The 18,617-nt window shown below is 49.2% G+C and overlaps 1 protein-coding gene across 6 annotated transcripts in view; it reads right to left on the reverse strand.

The window, feature by feature from the left end:
- Positions 1-18,617, reverse strand: part of Ttll11 (tubulin tyrosine ligase like 11) — a 225,108-nt gene that overhangs the window by 113,440 nt on the left and 93,051 nt on the right.

Genomic DNA, 18,617 nt, shown 5'->3' on the forward strand with positions numbered 1-18,617 from the left:
GCAGTGTCTGCTGCTGACGGATGAGCCGACAGCTGTGAAACCGGTGAGGATGAGCGCAGTGATAATAGTGACATTTACTGAGCGCTGACATGCGCTTTACAGCTGACCTGTCCAGAACGGGGATGACTCTCTTCCTGTGAAGCTGTTCTTCCTGCTGTCGCCCTCACGGAAACTGCTCTGCTCTCAAGCCTTCGTTCTGAGTCCCTGGCCTCTTCCCTGGTGGGTCCAGGCTCCACACCAGCCAGCTGAGCAGAGCAGGGATGGGGGTCAGGGCTTTTGTGTCATGTCTACGTGTCCTTCAGGAACCTAGCTTCACACTGATCCTGCCCATCTTGGGGCCTGTCACTGTTTTCTGTAGGACACAGACCAAGCTCCCTCCATGCCTTCCTCACCCCCAACTCCATGGCAGGGAGCTTGCATATCTTGCTTCCAAACAAATCATGAACCTTCCTAGCACTCCCTCTCTCTCTCTGCCCATCCACATGGCTACTTCGGATTGCTCCTATATTCCCCTAGGCTTCTGCTCTATACAGGAAGAACTCTTCAGATGCCACGCCTGTCTCCACCAGCTGGTTCCAGAGCAACTAAAAACCAGTTTATGCCACCAGGGCTTCTACTGACTTAGAACAAGCTCTGTGCCCCTTACTTAGCCTCTACGACTCCGTCCACTGCTAAGGATTGGAGTCCGATGGCCCTTAAACGAGTGAACTGTCAGTGTCCCCACAGCCACTTAAGCTACAGCTACAGAATTTGGAATGGTGTCCAGCAGGCCAATCACTCAGCCTTCGCAGTCCTGAAGGTCACAGGGCACTCAGCTATAGTGTGGGCTGAGAAATGCTAATTTCAACACGCCTTGCATGACTTTGGCCCACCAGTCTTTTAGGGAGCATCCACAGAAGGTGCCCAGAGGGTGTGTGGCCTGCTACTGCCAGAGCCCAACAGCGATTCAGTTGTTTACTTCCTTCCTCAAGGCACAGACGGAGTGGCCCAACTCTCCTTAGGTGCACGGATCACAATGGCCCTCCAGGTTAATCGATGGACTAGATCTCTGTGGCCGATCCTGAAGAACAGGAGAGGCTCCCCACTTCCCTAGACTCTCACCTCATCTGCTCGCTGATGTTCAAATCATTTTAACAGAAAACAAAAGCCTTTTGCTTTGTAGTGAGAGAGTTTATTGTAGATTAGCAAAGGAAAGATTGCTGCTTCACAGGTCTCATGGTTTCCAAGGATGGTGGAAATAGGTCAGATCAGACCTACAGAGGCTCAGAAGACAGAGTATGAATCTGTCTGTCTCCTCCTGTGCAAGGATCACCTCAAATAAAGAGGATGCCTGCTGGTTCCCTTCACGGTCCTGTCCTGCCTGCTATGTCTGGGCATGGTTTATTTCCTGAGGACCCGTGTGTTGGGGGCTTGGCCCCAGATTAGTGGCTTGGGAAGTAGTAAGCCTTACGGAGGTAGGATCTAGTGGCAGGGCCGGAGGCTGGTTGGGGTATGCCCTTGGTGGGGATTAGGGCTGTTCTCAGGAGAGTGTGATTTGAACCTGAAACTGGCTGTGCCCTACATACACTCTGTGTATCAAGGCCTGACCACTTTCTCCCACTGTCTCCACTCTCTATAAAAGGATCCTTACCAGAACTCAGCTGTTGCCATCACTGTGCCTTTGAACAACCCAAATTGTGACCTAAAAAAAGCCTTAAGTATTTTTTTTTCATGTTTATTTATGTTTTGAAGCAAGGGCCTTGGTCCACAGCCCAGGCTCACCTTGAACTCCAGGCAATCCTCCCTCCTCGGCCTCTTAAGTCCTAGGATTATGGATATAATCCACATCTGGCTACATGGCTAACTGTGTTTGGTCAGCTTTCCTTCACTGCAAAAAACACCTGAGATAATGTGCTTAAAAGCCTATTTGGAGTAAATGTTCTAGAGGTTACAGATCATGATTGGGCATAGTCTGCTTCTGGGCCTGTAGGAGGTAGCACGGTGTGGTGGGAAAGCTGTTCTCTCTATGGCAACCAGGAAATAAAGACACAGAGGAAGGGGCTGGAGTCCCAGAACCCCCCTTGAAAGCTTGTCCTCCAAGGCCCAAGACCTCCCACTGGTCCCTACTTCTTAGAGCTTCCTCCACCTGACAGGCTTAGAACTAAGCTTGTTCCTGAGCCTCTGGGGGCGTTCCAGGTCCCAGAACAGCAAGCCCCAGCTGGGACACATACCAGTGGCTTTTAGTTAATCTTCTCCTTCATGTTTTGTTGATGGTCTAACCCTTTCTTTAGCCTGTGAGACCACACAGGTTGGTACTGGCTCTAAAGCGCCCCTGGAAATTTGCCCCACACATGGGAGAGGTTTGGAAAATGCTTGTTACGTGAGTGGTTCTATAATCCCAGCCATTTCTTTCTCCATGTCTGCTCAAAGAATAAAAATCCATCTTCAGTTTATAAATAGCTAATCGTGAGAGAACAAAAGAGACCAAATTAATGTGATGTTCATAAATCCCTATCCAAAGTGATTCCATACAATTACCGTCTTCCTGGAAGGAAGAAAACCTATGACCAAATTAGCTAAGTGATAAATATAGCCCAGGAAAGCTGGTTACACCAGGAGTAATCGCTGGAGAGCTCAACTCCTGCCCTTGGGGTAATTTTAGAATTTAGGGCTTCACCAGTAGAGCAAGGAAATATTGAATTTATTTTTTCAAGTGAACTCAAGCGGAAAGGCTACATAATACTAGAGAAGTATTAATGGCACTTAGTGCAAATTTATAACGTTCTTGTGCATGTCTTTAAATTATTTTCATTATTTTCCATGTGCTGTTTAGCTAACATACAAATTCCTGTGTCATAAAATGCTATCAGTGAGCCAGAGGCATCTGGGGTGGGGCTTAGAGTTCGGCTGTCGCCCATCGCACACAGGGTCCTGAGCTCTGGGAGCACACACTGAGCAAGCACAGCACAGTGGGGAAAATAAAACAAACAAAAGCAAGCAAACAAACAGGAACTGAGCGTGGGCCTGGCTTGGCCTTACCAGGCTGTGGGAGCTTAGGCAGTGATCTCGTTCCTGAGGCTGAGTTTCCTTCTTTGAGAAAGAGCATTTGCAAAGGTCTTTCAGATTGCACCACGTGTACAGCTAACAGTAATCAGTAATGACAACGGTGTGTCGAGTCCTGGGGCAGTGAGGCATTGGCAAACACTCCCAATTAGTTTTCAGGAGTTAGAGAGATGGGACATCAGTTTCTTCACTGAAGGAGATCTGATGTTAGCAGCTCATCCCTAAGCTTCGTGTGCTACCTACTTTACTAAGTGCACACTAGGGCCTGAGCACAGAGCTCGGTGCTTGTCCAGCACTGGTGAATGCGAGGTCCTGGGTTCCACACTTTGTACCAAAGTGCACACGCGCACACACACACACACACACACACACACACACATACACACACTGAGCAAAGTCAGGAACCATCGCTAGCTGGTTTCTCCCCAGAAAAATACAACTGAAAACACCCCTGGGTGATCCTAAGTACTTCGACCTCCTGTACTCACCCTCCGTTTATTGCTTTCGTCCTGGACACTTTCAGAGAAAATTTTTTATTTCAAAGTCAATGTCAAGTCCTTTAAAGAACATGGCCCAAGGTGTGATGCCCACGAATGAGTCCTGCTGTAGGATTGGACTCTCCCTATGAAACTTCTGGAAGTCAGTTAGTCCCCTTAGCCCTCTGAGTCACAGTCCTGAGTACACACACAAGTAAGGAATGTCTCACAGCCACCCTTCCTTCTATCTGCCTTTCCAACATGAGGACACAACAAAACAACCAAGCAAACCCCAAGGTTGCATGCATGACTCTGTATAGAGAGCCAGGGCTACAGATGACTCCCATGCAGCTCTGACCCAGGAAGGCTCAGCCGGGAGTCTCTAGTCCATCAGCCCAGCTCGCTCATTTCCGGGTCACCGGGAAAATCACCGCATAAATACTTGCCTAGTCAGGACAGGCAGATAAACAACTAAGGGCGGGAATCGTGCCAAGGGAGGGCGCAGGGGTCCTGCTTTGCCTTATGTGTTGCTGAGACAAAATATCTGACCTAAGAAACTCAAAGAAGAAATTAATCTTGGCTCACGGTCTGAGGAAACAGCCCATTCTGGTGAACGGGCATCTGCGTATTGCATCCACAATCAGGAAGCACAGGGAGGCGAATGCCCACGTCTCCTTTTCATTCAGTTTAGGACTACAGTTGGTGCCATCCTCAGTTAAGATGGGTCTTCCCACCTCAATTAACATAATCCAGATGCCCCTTCCCAGCATGCCCAGAGGCTTGTCTCTTAGGTGACTCTAAACCCTCAAGAAGCAAGCGTGTGCCCCATTTCTTAGGCAAAGAGGGCTTCAGGAGATGAGCTTGAGCTGATTTTGGGGAGGTGAAAGGTCACTTGCTGGAAACAGAGGGGCATCATGGGTAGAGGGAAGAGTATTGCCAAAGATGAGAGAGGGGACGTCACGCTTAGGATCTCCAACAGTAGTGAAAAACATGGGAGGTAGAATCCCAAAATTCTTGAACCCCCAGCAGAGCCAACCTCACTTAAGAGACAAAAGTGGAACAAAACACACTTGAAGCCCACTGCGGACAGCAAGACAAAACCAGGAGTGGGGGACATGCTTAGAGAGGGAACTGTCTGAAGAAGTGGTACCTAGAGGCCAGGCCATTAGGGTTGAGAAAGACTGTGAACAGCAGCCAAGAGAGCCCAAAGAACGGTAACCAGGTTGCCATACGGCGCCAGGCTGTAAGGGGCTGCTGCCACGTGCACAACGGTTGGGAGGTGGCAGACGTGCTGCCCATCCACAGCCGCCTGACATCTTCAGGAACTCTGGTTTGGCTGCTGCAGGCATCAGTGACATTCTCAGTTGGTTCCCAGATGCAGCCAAGCTATGGTGGCAGATTCAGGTGCCTGTCAGAGGCTCGACCTACTCCTTGGTCGTCGATGGGGCCCTTGAGTTTGAGGCTCCTGGCGTGCATGCCACTCTCTCTTGTATTTGTCATCACTCGCACGAGGTCACTGACCCCCACAGAAGGAAGCTCCAGGAATCCCCCTATCCCGGGTAAGCCAGCTGTCAAGTGTTGAGTGAATCCCTAAGTCGGGACCACCGGGGTTTGGTGGCTTGTCCATTCCACGCTGCGTGCTTCTGTTCCCTTATGAGCAGCCTATGAATATTCAAGACCCTTTCTAAGCTGGTTGTTAAGAGCCACTGTGGAAGAGTATTTACACCGTGGGGAAAACGCAAACACGAGCGGAGGAGTGTGGAGTGTTTTGTTTTGTGTTTTGAAAGCCAGTTTATTAGCACGTCTCTTCATTCCAAGGCAACAAGGAAAGAGAAAACAAATGTCAGATTGCTGTCTTTGATTTCTGGGAGCAGGTGTATAAGACTCAGGAAGACTCTGAGGGGGCTGGAGAGAGGACCAGCAAAGACGGCTGCTGCCGGGCCTGATGCTATGAACCGACATGATGGAAGGGAAGGAGTGACCCTCACAAGATTTCTTCTGACCACTACACACGTGCTATGGCTCATGTCTCACCCCCGACTCTCGCCAATAAACAAACAAACAAACAAAAAACTGCTGTATTAAGAGAAAGAGTCGGGCTGGAGAGATGGCTCAGCGGTTAAGAACACCCGACTGTTCTTCCAGAGGTCATGAGTTCAATTCCCAGCAACCACATGGTGGCTCACAACCATCTGTAAAGAGATCTGATGCCCTCTTCTGGTGTATCTGAAGACAGCTACAGTGTACTTATATCTAATAAATAAAATAAATCTTTAAAAAAAAAAAAGAGAAAGAGTCCAATTCCAAATAGCTAAATAAAACAAAGTTTTTTGTTGCTTTTTTTTCTTAATTCAGAAAGAGAAGCCCTGAGAGTATGAAAAATATAATTCTGCAATTTGAATGAGGCTGCCACACAGGTGCAGAGGCGTTTTGTGTGCTGCTATTGGCTGGAGGACTTTGACTCCATTACTTCATGACAATGAAAAGGGAAGTGGCGGTGGACAAGGTCCCGGTGGAAATTGTTTCCGGGAAGGGAGCCTGGCAGCCAGCCCCTGCCCTAGCTGCCTGTACATGAGGAGTCAAGTATTGGAATCCTGATGGTGAGCCTCCTGGTAGTGGGTGACAGGTGCCACTAGCAGAAGTTGCTCAGGCTATGGGGTTTCTCCTCTGTCCCCAACATGATTGTGTCATTAGCGGAGCTCCTCAGCTGGGAAGCCTAGTCACAGTGATGGGTGCTAGGGGAAGTCGGAAGGGGAGAGAATAGTGCAAAGGAGTGGGGGAACTTGTGTTTAATGAGCACTTATTTTGCCACCACGTACAGACCTTGATGTCCTTCGATGTGTGAAGCCATACCCCAAGCCCTTAGATGAGTAACTTACTTGGCCCTCTCCATGGCCCTATGAAGTAGCCACAAGTCTCCCTCATTTTACAGAGGAGAGAAAGCCTAGGCTGCGTTTACCCAGTGAGAACGCAGTGATGCCGAGAAAGAGTCAGAGCAAGGACTCCGGGACAGCTCTCTGTCCTGGCCAGTGGAAATGACAGTAAAGAAAGGATTGTCATCGACTGGAACTCTGGCCTCCTTTTAGTCAATATTCATCAAAAGATGATATGGCCTCAATATTACAAAGATGGAGAAAATGGAAACCTTACGATCCTTTTTATAATTAGCAAACGGTAGTAATTATACATGGTGGGTACTGTTGGTTGAGTAACATCTCCCACGTCTAAGGACTCTAAAAGTGTTGGGTGTTCATGCTGCTTTACTCTGCCCCCTTCCACATGCCGGGCTCTGGGCCTCATAAACGTGTAATCTGGACCCTTGCAGTGAGTGGATGTGGTGGGTCAGAGCTGAGGCCTGAAGGCCGACCTTGCCCAAGGTCACAGAGCTGGAAGTGACTGAGCAGACTGGATTTAGGGATCTGGAGCTCCATCGTCCATTCCCCTAATCTACCTGCCAAACATGTGGCCTTTCACAGTGCGAGGGAGCACATGCCACCACTGCTGCATCGACAACACGGAGAGGCAAGCAGGGAGTGGGTTTTCTGAGTTCCCCGCAGCCCGTGTGAAGGGAGTGCAGACAGAAATGTCACGTGATGCAAGCTCAGGACCTGATCCCCTAGGCACACTCCCCCCCTGGAATTTCTCAGCAAGAGCATCTGCCCCAGAAATGTGGCATCTTGGCAGTGAGGGTGATGAACAGGCCAGCCGGGCCGATCTCCCACCTAATGCGGGCATCCTCGTCTGCGTCCTGAGTGTGTAACATTACGTGAACTCTAATTAGTAGGCTTAGTGCCCCAGTGACTAACACCTTAGGCAGCAGCAGTGAGCACAGAATCTTCCTTCATTCACCCAGTGCGTTTTCAGTTGGGGACTACTGTGTTCCTAGCTTGGGATAAGACCCAAGTTTAAGCTTCAGGGTCAGTTTTGGAGGAAATTGATGATTTGCTAATTAATTCCTTCGATAAGCTTTTACTCTCACACGCCTAGTATTAAGCTAAAAACTCTAGAGACTCTGAAACTGACTGGTTGAATGACACGTTTACTAGTAAGGACAATGAAGCCACAATGAGTGTAGCAATTAACATTTCGCATGATGTTCATGATTTATGAACCGCTTTCACAGTTGTGGTGGATCCTGTGAGAGATGGACACGAAGCAGGGGTAGGGGAGGTGGCTCATGGGGTAAAGTGCCTGGGGCACAAGCATGAGGACCTGTTTGGATTCCCAGTGCCCACACAGAAAGCTGGAGCAGTGGTACCCACCTCTCATCTGACAAGGGGGCGTGGGGGAAGAGAATCCTTAAGGCTTTGGAACTGATGAGTCCCAGGTTCAATAAAGGACCTGTCTCCAAAAATAGTGTGGAGACTGATGTGGAGTACTCCCGTTATTAACCTCTGACCTCCACAAATGTGCACATACATGTGTGTGCACACTCAGACACATATGCACACACAGACATACATTATACACATTGGAACACAAAGAGAAATGGGCGTTCAGGAAGCTCAGGTGACCTACGCAGGGTCTGTGGTGTGAAAGCCACCATTCCAAAATCTGCCATCATCGGCTTGGACCTGCCAGTGACAGAGAAGAAGCCTGCTGGGTCTTCACAGCCAGGCCCCACTTGCAGAAGAAATCTGAGTTACACAAAGCTTTTTCTGATGTTTCTGAACAAACAACCATGTCTTCTGTTAGTCATCATTTTGGTCTACACGGTCATATTAAATAATGCTCCTGTTGTAGAGCTGTTTCTTCCAGACTGAAGTACTCCCTTATGGAGGGAGGAGGCAGTGTTTCCCCAGACTCTAAGGATACCAGCCCTGTCCCCACAGTTACATGAGGAGTGAGTGTGCAGTTGCAGGGAGAGGAGACTCTCTGGTGAAGCTACTTGCCAGTCTCTCAAGAGCTCCAGTGACACGGCTTTTGCACGTCACCTCCCTCTGGGGTGGGCTTTCAGGGACGCCATAGATCTGGGCCCTCATGCTCCTGTCAGTCAGCCCTCACCCACGCGCTCCTGTGTGCAAAGGACTGGTCTCCAGCTGGGTGCGTCAATGCACACCTGTAATTGTAGCACTCAGGCGACAGAAATGGGAAGATTGCGAGTTCCAGGACAATCTTGGACAGATATAGTGATGCCCTATGTCCAAGATGAAACAAAACAAACACAAAATAGACAAAATCCCCAAATTTAAAAGGCACGGTCTTCTGCTTGGTGTTATTGGAAAGTAGAGGGACTTTTAAGAGGTGGGGCCTAGTGGCAGGAAGTTAGGTCATTGGTTCACTTTTAAAAAGATTTACTTTTAATAATGCACAGGCATTATCAAATATCTGTGTGTCTGTGTGTAGGCCAGAAGAGGGTGTCGGATGCTTTGGGGCTGGACTTAGGTGGTTGCGAGCCACCCTGCATGGGTATTGGGAACCAAACCCAGGTCCTCTGCAAGAGTAGCGTGTGCTTTTAACCTCAGAGGCAGAGCACCAGTCCCTGTAAGAAGAGCAGATTCCTCCACGTGCCTTCCAGCACAATGTGCTGGCTCACCACAGGCCCAAGAGCACCAGAGCCAACCCAGTTTTGTACTTCCAAAATCATGAGCAAAAGTAAGGTGACTTAGGGATTCTTTCTGGCAATGACCAGCATATCTAGAGATCAGAGACAGAATCCTCCCTAGGAACACAAGGTGGTATGGATTGTAGAGAGAGTGCCCTGCAGCTTGGGTCAGTTCCCACATTGCACAGATCAAGGGAAGAAGAGAAATATTAGTTTTAAAGGGCAAGGAGTCTGGAGCAACACATTAGCAGTGATGTTTGCCAGGAAGAGAGAAACTGTTGATCAATACCAAGTAACTCCCGCACAAATGCCACACGGACCTTTACGGGACCTTCTCTGGGCATGGAGAAGCGTCCCCTCAGCTCCCAATGAGGCTAATGTGGGATCTGGCATGAGCTAAGCCTGGTTCAATCCTCCCCTCTGCCCAAGTCCTACGGCGAACCTGGAAACAGTCAAATGGCATCGTATACTCGGTAGGGTTATGGTCCTGACTAAAGTAACTCTCAGTTAAATCCAGTGGTGATGATGACAGGGAGGGCAGAGGAGCCATCAAGAAGCCATGGGTGCCCACTCCTTCTCATTCCTGCATGTTCCTCACAGGCTGCCTTGGACAGGGTGTTGTCCCTTGAAGCCTGATGGCTTACGGATATGCCAGGCCTGTGTCAAATTCCCACCAATGACTTCTCAGCATAAATTAACTGGCGCAAATACTTTGAAATGGCTGCTACAGAATTATGTGACAGCTTCTAGGAGGACCTATAAAAATAGCTAGTGTCAGAGAATGGCCACTCGATGCACAGAGGTTTCTCATGAATTTAATTTCTCCTTTCCTTCTGGCTTGTAATCCTTCTTTGTAACAAGGAGGAGGGTGGGAGCAGGCACCAGGTGCCCCACTATCAAAATAAGTAGTGCTAACAGCCAAAAGAATTCCAGATTAGCTAAAACCATCATAAACATAACAGTATTTCTCTATACTTATATGGAAGCAATTTATGTAAATCGGTGCCGTTTACCAAGGACGTCTGTGTGCGTTGCTGTGTCACCTGCCTTATTCTTATACACTGAGCACTCACGGAGGCGGCACATCTGTGTATTAGCCCTCTTAACTTTCACATCCGCCCAGCGTTATGTCTCTTTCTGTGGATGAGGAGCAGTGTTGGGAGGGGGGCTCACCTGGCATCCCACAGCTAAACATGGGGGACTACCGTTGGAACCTGAGCCTGCTTCTGTTTGCAAGGAGCACTGTTCCCTGAGTCTCATTTCACCCCAGGAGCTAAGCACAACCACACGGTATTGGGGCATCGTCTACTGGAGGAGAGAGAATGCCTTTGGTGACTATTGAATCTGGAGGAAGACAGTGCGCGGAGGGGGCCCAGACACCCACTGCCTGCTCATTTCTGCTGCTTACAGGCCTGACTCTGGTTCCTCGCAGCCCTGCATGTGGGCTGCAGGGAAAACCTCACTCTGGATTCTTGCCTGAAGACGCTTCTCTCTCTGGTCTTACCTCTTCCGTGAGGTTCTCGTTACTCCTTTATCTTATTCTCAAATCATTCTGACGCTAGGTGGAGGCAAGGCCCCCAGCTCTGATTGGTTGGTCTGATCTGCTTGGTCTGATGCTATTTGTATTCTAACTACCTGCCCTCAAGATCTGGCAGCCCCCAACTGACAGCAGCCCCTTGGGCACACCAAGTGATGCTGGTCAATAGATGGCTAGAGCCTGTGATTGGGCAGTAGAGGGAGAAAGGTGGGACTAGAGGACCGAGTGAGGGGGTTTCGGGGGAGGGGTGGGTGGGGGGAGAGGACTGGGAGAATAGTGCAAGCCAGAATGAGAGATGGACCACAGGCACGTGACCAGGAAAACAACAAGTAACGAGGAACGTTATGGCTGGGAAATAAGTTAGAATAGCGCCCAACCTAGGCTTGTGGCTTGTAATAAAATAAATAAAACACCTAGATGGCATGTCAGGGGCTGGCTGGAAGGACAAGTCCCACTTACAGTTCCATGTGACTTCCAATTCACAAGAGGCTTACAGGCAGTCAGGGGTGTGCCAAGTCAACATTACGCTGTGTGAAGGTGATTTTCTTAATGCAGATTAATCCACACAGTTTAATGGGAAATGGAGGGGCGGGGAAATATTACAAAAATGTCTTAAGTGTGAAGCAAACTACAAGAGAAAACATAAATCCAAATGAATGCACTGTCCATAGAGAGGGTACTAAACTTCCCCCATCTAAGGTGCAGTATAAGGTGACCCGAGGACTCCTAACAAGTGCCAAGGACAGATATTTTCAACTACCAAGCATGGGCTAAAACCAGTTTATTTGGAGACAAGTAAGTCCTTATAATACACACACAGACTCCCAAACCCAACAGACCTCGTGTGGGGTGCGACCACGCTCACACGGTAAGTAATCTTGCTGGGGCTTCTATAATCTGTAACCTGTCTAGGGACTGCCCATTGCTGGAGTGGGGCCCTGGCTGGTAGCCCGAGACTGACTGCTGCGCGAAAACAACAGAGTTGATGGACCCCGGGGGCAGGAAGGGCCCTCCACAGCGCTTCTGGTTTAACACCAGTGACTAGGATGAACTATCCAGACAGAAGGGATCTAAGGGAGGGAGGGGTTTGTCCAGCTTACAAGTCCAGGTTACATCCGTCACTGAGAGGGGTCAAGGCAGGGCTTAGGCAGCTGGTTCCCTCCAAACAGTGCTTGCTTGGTGCGTGTGCTTGACTACTCCTCATTGATCTCAAACACTTGAGGGTTTAGCCCATGAAACGGTATCGCCTTCACGAAGAATTATGTCTACCAACCTCAGTTAACAGTCGAGACAATCCCCCATAGACCAATCTGTCTAGGAAATCCCTCAGTGGAGACGCGCCTCTCAGGTGATGTCATGTTGACAGTTAAAACTAACCAGGAGATGGACTCTGCAGTTAGGAGCACTGGTTCCTCTTCCAGAGGACCCGGGTTTGATTCTGAGCACCAGCATGGCAGTTCACAAATACCTGTTGCTCCAGAGACCCAAAGCTCGCTTTTGGCCTTTGTGGGCAAAGCATAGACACAAGCAAAACAGCTCCACACATAAAAAATTAAAACACCAGCACAGCAGTGGAACCCAGCCCTGAGCTGAGGCGAGGCAGGAAGCTGCACACACATTATCTGTGCAGCCACAGGCTCAATACGGCACCTGGCCCATAGCATGCATCAAGGAGCCAGCCAGTAGCACAGCCAGACTGCTACTCAAGGTCTCCCTGCTGATCTCAAACTCACAACACAGCTCAGGTTGGGCTTGAACTCATAATTCGTCTGCCTTCGACCTCCAAAGGGAAGGCTGCTATTGCATGTGTGAGCTTCATATCTGGAATATTACTCAGAGACTCCATTGCCTGGTCACTCCACCAACACCGAGTAGTCCTACCACTGTAATCACAGGTCAGATGTGATTTGAGCAGGCTTCCAACATTAATGGAAAGATGGCTCACAGACAGCTGGTACAACCTGTGGCCAGACCACGGAAGACACAGGGGTCACATCTAAAATAGCTAAGTGTAGGGATGAGGACCAATCTCTTCCCTTAAATGCACACACTAGCTTGCCAGTTTGGAAGACGCTAGCCATAAACTTGGGCAGAGGATCCGTGCCAAGCCTCACAGTGGCATCTTTACCAAGCATCCAGATTACAACACCGGGGATGTGGCCTTCTATATCTGCAGCTATTTTAAGAACCACAAATCCTGTTTCTCTTCTTCAAACTAATTAACGTTTATAAGTAGGACTGAAGTGTTTCTTGTGACTGCTATGGAGAAGCAGATCCCTACAGTTGGAAGCAAGTGGTGGGGTGGTGAGAGACTGTCAGAAACACTTCTCGAAAGCACAGCTACGGTAGACAAGAACTACAGCTCCCAATTAGGCTGGCCTCCAATATCTGGCATCTCATATCTAATGGTTTAAAAGCAACCAGCAAAATTTGCAGAGTCCAAGGGTTTTTAAAAGATGGAGTCTTTCTTTTTATTTTCTCTCTCTCTTCCAAATGATAAATCGTCGTGCTTATAAAAGCTGAGGGTTTTTCGACATGGCAGACAGTAGAGATGAACAAACCACAAGCTGGGGGCGGGGTGGGGCGAGGCAGGGCGAGGCGGGGCCAGGCGGGGTTGGGTGGATGTAGAGACTTGCTCAAGGTCAGCTTCAGAGTGCACTGTGGCACCAGCAGCCCAGGACCTCACCTCCGAGCTGGGTCAGAGCTACATCCCCCAGGAGACTTCCTTTTTATTTTGTTTTGTTTTTGTTTTGTTTTTTTAGGGTCCCCGCTCATGCGAAGGGACAAAAACTTCATGGAAATTAGAGGGATCCGTTTTCAATGTGAGGCAGGAACGGAGCAAACGCTTTGTACCGGGGATCACTTTAATTAGACTAGAAACATGGGCACTGTTGACTTACTTGAGTCTTGCTGAACTCTTGTTACCCTATCCGTTTGTTTAGATAAATTCCTGTCTTCAAAAAATAACACACACATGACTTGAATAGAAGAAGCCTGTATACCATTTGCCCTCTGCCTCTGTGAGGTCTGTGAGGTCTGTGTCCAAGGATTCAACCAAGGATGGGCAATCCTCTGGAAGGAAGCGGCATTTTTACTGACTGTGTCTAGCCTATTTTCAAAGGGTCATTTCCCGAACAATACAGTGTAGCAACTGCTTAGGCAGCATTTACATTGTATTCGGTATACAAGGGTATCTGCAGAAATCTAAAGTATATGGGGCAGGGTGGGGGGGCAGTTACATACAGACTCTACTGTTCTGTGTAAGGGACTTGAGCATCCACAGGCTTTGGTACCATGGGGGATGCTGGGAAGGACAGCTGTATTTCAGCATGTGTCCATTTGTGAGGGCTGTAATAACATTAATGCTAGCGATGTTAGCCCTGTGCTATTAGTGGTGCTCCGTACTGTGGTATTAGATGAGTATAAAAGGCTAATTATCAAACAATTACCACTCATGAAATGCTTCCCATATCCAGGCAGCGCGTGTGCTGTGTAGATTAGGCACAGAGGTTCACTTCACCATCACAACACTTCTGCTAAGCAGCGTTTAACTATTATCAACTTTTTACTGATGGAGAAACCAAGGATCAGGGAAGTCAACTGCTCCAGTTCTCACAGAGAGCAAATGGAAGAGCTGTTCTCAAATCCAGGCCCAGAGGACTCGGAAAACTTCTGCCTCCGGCACCACAGAAGACAGCATCCCCGTCTGTCAAAAAGGGGCTGCTTCAAATTCTATTTCCAGCGAGGGCATTTCGAGATCCAAGGGTAAACTCAGGGGTTGGAGGACGGCCTGTCCTCCACAGCCATCCTGGCCTTGTCCTGACAGAGAGCCGAGGGAAGTAGAGCTCACACCGGCCAGGGCAGTTGTATAAAACTGAAATGCACGTTGTTTCAGAGCTCCAGCAAAATTTGGGAGCAAGGTAGAATTTGTCTACTGTTCCGCCTTAAAATATTCATGAAGCAAAGAAGCACTTCGGCATTCAATAGTTAGATGGCTAAAATCTGCAAGTCGTGTTTACTGATCATGAAGGAAGGACATGTTCCTAGAAGCACTGAGGTTCCAATCAGCGATCTTGCAAGTTGCCATGTTACAGTGCAAAAACAAACAAACAAACAAAACAAACAACAAACAAACAAATGAGACAACAGTGTTGCTGTTGCCTAGAGAAAAAAAAAATCTTCCCCACCACTTTCTCTGCTGGAGAGAAAGGCTGAGTCAAAATTAAGAATGCATCTAGGTTTCGCCTGCAAACCAGCTGTGGGAGAATAAAAAGGCATGGGGGAGGGGGGTAGCAACTTCTCCCTCATTAGAAGAATTGTTTTAAATGGGTGTGATGGTGCCGTAAAGGTTAGGTTTGACAGTTGTTAATATTTTGATTGTCTTAAGAAACCCACACAGAGAGCCAGGGAAGGAAAGCGGATGAACAAAAACGTGAGTTAATGGTGGGGCCCCGTGTTGTTCTCAGTGCTCTGGCTGCAAGCGTTATGAACAGAATTCAAGCTGGGGCATGCCTTGCTCTTGGAGTCATTGGAAAGCTGTGTCCAGGGTGTCCCTCCCCCGGGGGTCACTGTCCACCTCTCACGAGGCTCCTGATTATCTCAGCACTAAACGAGGGGGCTAAGGGAGTGCTTCCCAGAGGGTGTCTGATGGTGGGACAGACTTAAAGCCAGAGCCAGGTAGGGTAGAGACGCTGTGGTTGGTGTGTGTGTGTGTGTGTGTGTGTGTGTGTGTGTGTGTGTGTGTGAACTAGAGTGTCTACCGTCATCCTGAAGTGGTGGAGTTGAGTGGGAAGAGACAAGAGAGGCTGGCAGCAGGCTGAGATCCCAGATGTACTCCTTCTGGGGTGTCACAAGGACAAGGGGAGGGTCTGCATGCAAACTGATGAGTATGCAGGTAACGTGAGCCACCCCCCAGGAAGAACCCAATAGACACTTCTGGAGAGAATGTACCCTGAGATCTGTTCTGATCCCTTATTTTCTCCCAATAACTATTATGGTTTGGATCTACAATGTGACCCCAAAGCTTATGAGCTGAAGGCTTGGCCTCTAGTGTTGCAATATTCAGAAGTGGGGCCCAGCTAACCAGACCACGAAGGTCCTGGTCTCATGAATGGGCTGATTCTTTGGTGGGTGCATACTTCCTGGGCTCTAGGGATGCTGGGGTCGGGGGAAGCTGTAGAAAGTAGAGGCTGGTGGGAAGAAGCAGGTTACTGAGGGCTTATTCTCGAGGTGACATTGTGTGCCCTTCCTTCTGCTGTTATGAGGAGAGTGGCTTGGCTCTAACACATGCAGACCATGAGGCTCTGAATCATCACAATGGAGTCAAGTGGCAGCGACTCCTCTGAAGCTGGGAACTAAGATTAATAAAGCCCTGCCTGCTTTGAGGTGTCCGCCTCAAGCACTGAGTGATGCTCCAGTTGAAAGTGCAAGGCAGGCACCGCTCCACCATTATCCCACTGTAGAGTGCGGGAAGCTGGAGTTCAGGGAGGTTAAGTGATTTGCTCTGTCACACGCTGAAACTTTGAACCCGTGTGTACTCATCCCAGGGCTGCCTTTCCTTTGCTATGTCTTGTTTGACCTTGGCTTGGTTACTTCCGGCTGCACGGGACTCATGAGTCCTTTGAGACTGATGGTAACATTGCAAAGGGGAGCTTTTTGCTTTTTCTTGTTTTCACCAGGTTTTACGGTCTCCACCTCTAACTTCAGCCTTAGTTCCTTGTTCCGCCACCGGCACCTGCAGAGACGTATTCTATCTCCCACGCCAATCTTCGAAGCTACACATGGCTCCTGCTTTTGGTTCTCTCTCCTCTGAGCTGAGACATCCTCAGTGTATCCCTTTTCCTTCCTAGCAGAGGATTTCAAGATCCTCTACTTAATCAGGCCTTGGAGGACAGTCTAGTCTCTGTCCCCATGGTGTTTCGCAGGGTGCATCTTGTGTAGACATTCCACCTCAGCTGATTTCGGATGCAGGTTAACTCCTCCTGCCAGCAGGAGATGGGGTCCCAAGACCCAGAGCTGAAGGCAGCCTTCCTGTGCTTTGGATTCTTGGCCTGGAGGCCAGTGCTCTGAGGAGCCCTCTACCTCTGCACCAGAGTTCATCTCCTTCACTATCTCCACCCCTGACAGACCCGGCACAGTGCACAGTTGAGCCAAGTGCCCCTTGAGTATGCCAAAGCTGTTGTGTGGCTCTGAGAGACTACCAGTGAGTTACAACTGCACAGATGATAGATAGGCAACCACTCCTGCATTGCTGGAATAAAACACCTTACAAAGGAAAACTTAAGGAGGTAAGGGTTTATTGTGGCTCGACATAGGTGGTTACAGTTCATTGTGGGAGCAGGAGTATGAGGTGGCTTTGCTTCAGTCAGGAAGCAGAGAGAGAGAAATGCTGGGATTCAGCCCCCCCCACCCCCCACTTTTTTAAATTTAGGATCCAGGTCCCTAGCCTGTATTCAGGATGGGTCTTCCTGCCTCAGTTAAGCTAGTCTAGACACCCAGAGACAGTCCCAGAGGCTTGCCTCCTGGGTGATCGATCCTAGGTCTTGTCAAGTTAATGATCAATATTAGTCATCACTTAAAGACAAGATGGGGTTGGGGATTTAGCTCAGTGGTAGAGCGCTTTGACTAGCAAGTGCAAGGCCCTGGGTTCGGTCCCCAGCTCTGAAAAAAAAGAAAAAAGAAAAAAAAAAAAGACAAGATGTTCCTGCATCCAGGGGCTGGGCCTGCGATCGGGCCTCTGAACTGCTGTGGTGCTGTGGCGCTGTGGGTGGGGCAGAAACTAAGCGCCAGGAGTAAAAGCAATACATGCCTCCGTGGGAGCATGGTTGCTTTTCTAGCTTTCACGAGTGATGGGGCTACAGATATTGTAGTCCCCATTTTCTGGTGGCCAAGAGGCTTCATTAGGACCGGGTTGGAGCTTCTGCTGAGGCTTCCACTCCACCGCCATCCTGCCTCACATTCTCTGGGGCAGGTCCGCTGGTCCCCTCAATGGCGTTCCTACTGCATTCTGTACCCCACCAGGTTCAGGTGCACTGCTGACCCAGCCTCAGGCACAGTTTGACATGCAGAGGTGTTTTTCCCTGTGCATCCACTGACTTGCTAGCAGCTTCCATGCTGCAGGGGAATAGCACAGTCTGGGGGAAGAGGGGATCCACTCAACATTAAGGACACCGCCCACCATGCCAGGGAGAGCTGGTTCTCCAGCTGGAGGGGGTGGGGAGTAAAGCTCTGTTCACAAGCAGCCCTGACTTGCAAGGGTGCAGGGGTGGACGGGTGAGTGTGAGGCCGGGTCCTACTGCTCTGAACTGCTCAGATCCGGCCCTCTCCCACGCCCCGCACATTAGCCTCTGCCTGGAGAGTTGCCTGGAGAGTGAAGGAAGAAATGGAAATTGCATGAAAAGAGGAGGAAAGAGAGCAGCTGGAGAATATTGCCGACCATTTGGTGTGATAACCCAGGGCTCTGGGGAATGCCAAAGCGGGCCTTCGTTCTCATCTCTCATTTCTTTTAATCTAGCAGATAATTAGAGGGAAATCAAATCCCTCCCCACAGCCAAAGATTAACCTGTCACGGCCGTAGCTCTTCCTACTTACTGCACCACCGCTTCTCCCACACTTTCTCCCTAAACAGCGTGAGCACACACACACACACACACACACACACACACACACACACACACCCCTCTCACACAGTGGACCACTTACTTCAAACTATTCAGATTGGACATTTCCCAGTGCAAGGGCTCTCCCAGGAATAAGCAAGATTCTCCCTCCCTCCAAAGCAAGAACTTTTCATTGCTTTGCAGATTTAAAAAAAAAATATATATCCAACTGAAAAACTCCCTTTTATGGATGAAGGAAGCAGAGTGCAGAGTGAGGAGACAAAACCTTTTATGGCTATAAATGACAGAGCAGGGATTTACCTCTGAAGCATCTGACTGCAGAGCCCTGTGCCTACCCACTCTGCTCCCCATCTACTCAAAAAAGCCATGAGTGGCTCTCTGCTCTCTTCCCTCAGAGG

This window comes from Rattus norvegicus, chromosome 3 (assembly GCF_021556685.1).
Source record: "Rattus norvegicus strain SHRSP/BbbUtx chromosome 3, alternate assembly SHRSP_T2T, whole genome shotgun sequence".
In the NCBI taxonomy this organism is placed as follows: Eukaryota; Metazoa; Chordata; class Mammalia; order Rodentia; family Muridae; genus Rattus; species Rattus norvegicus.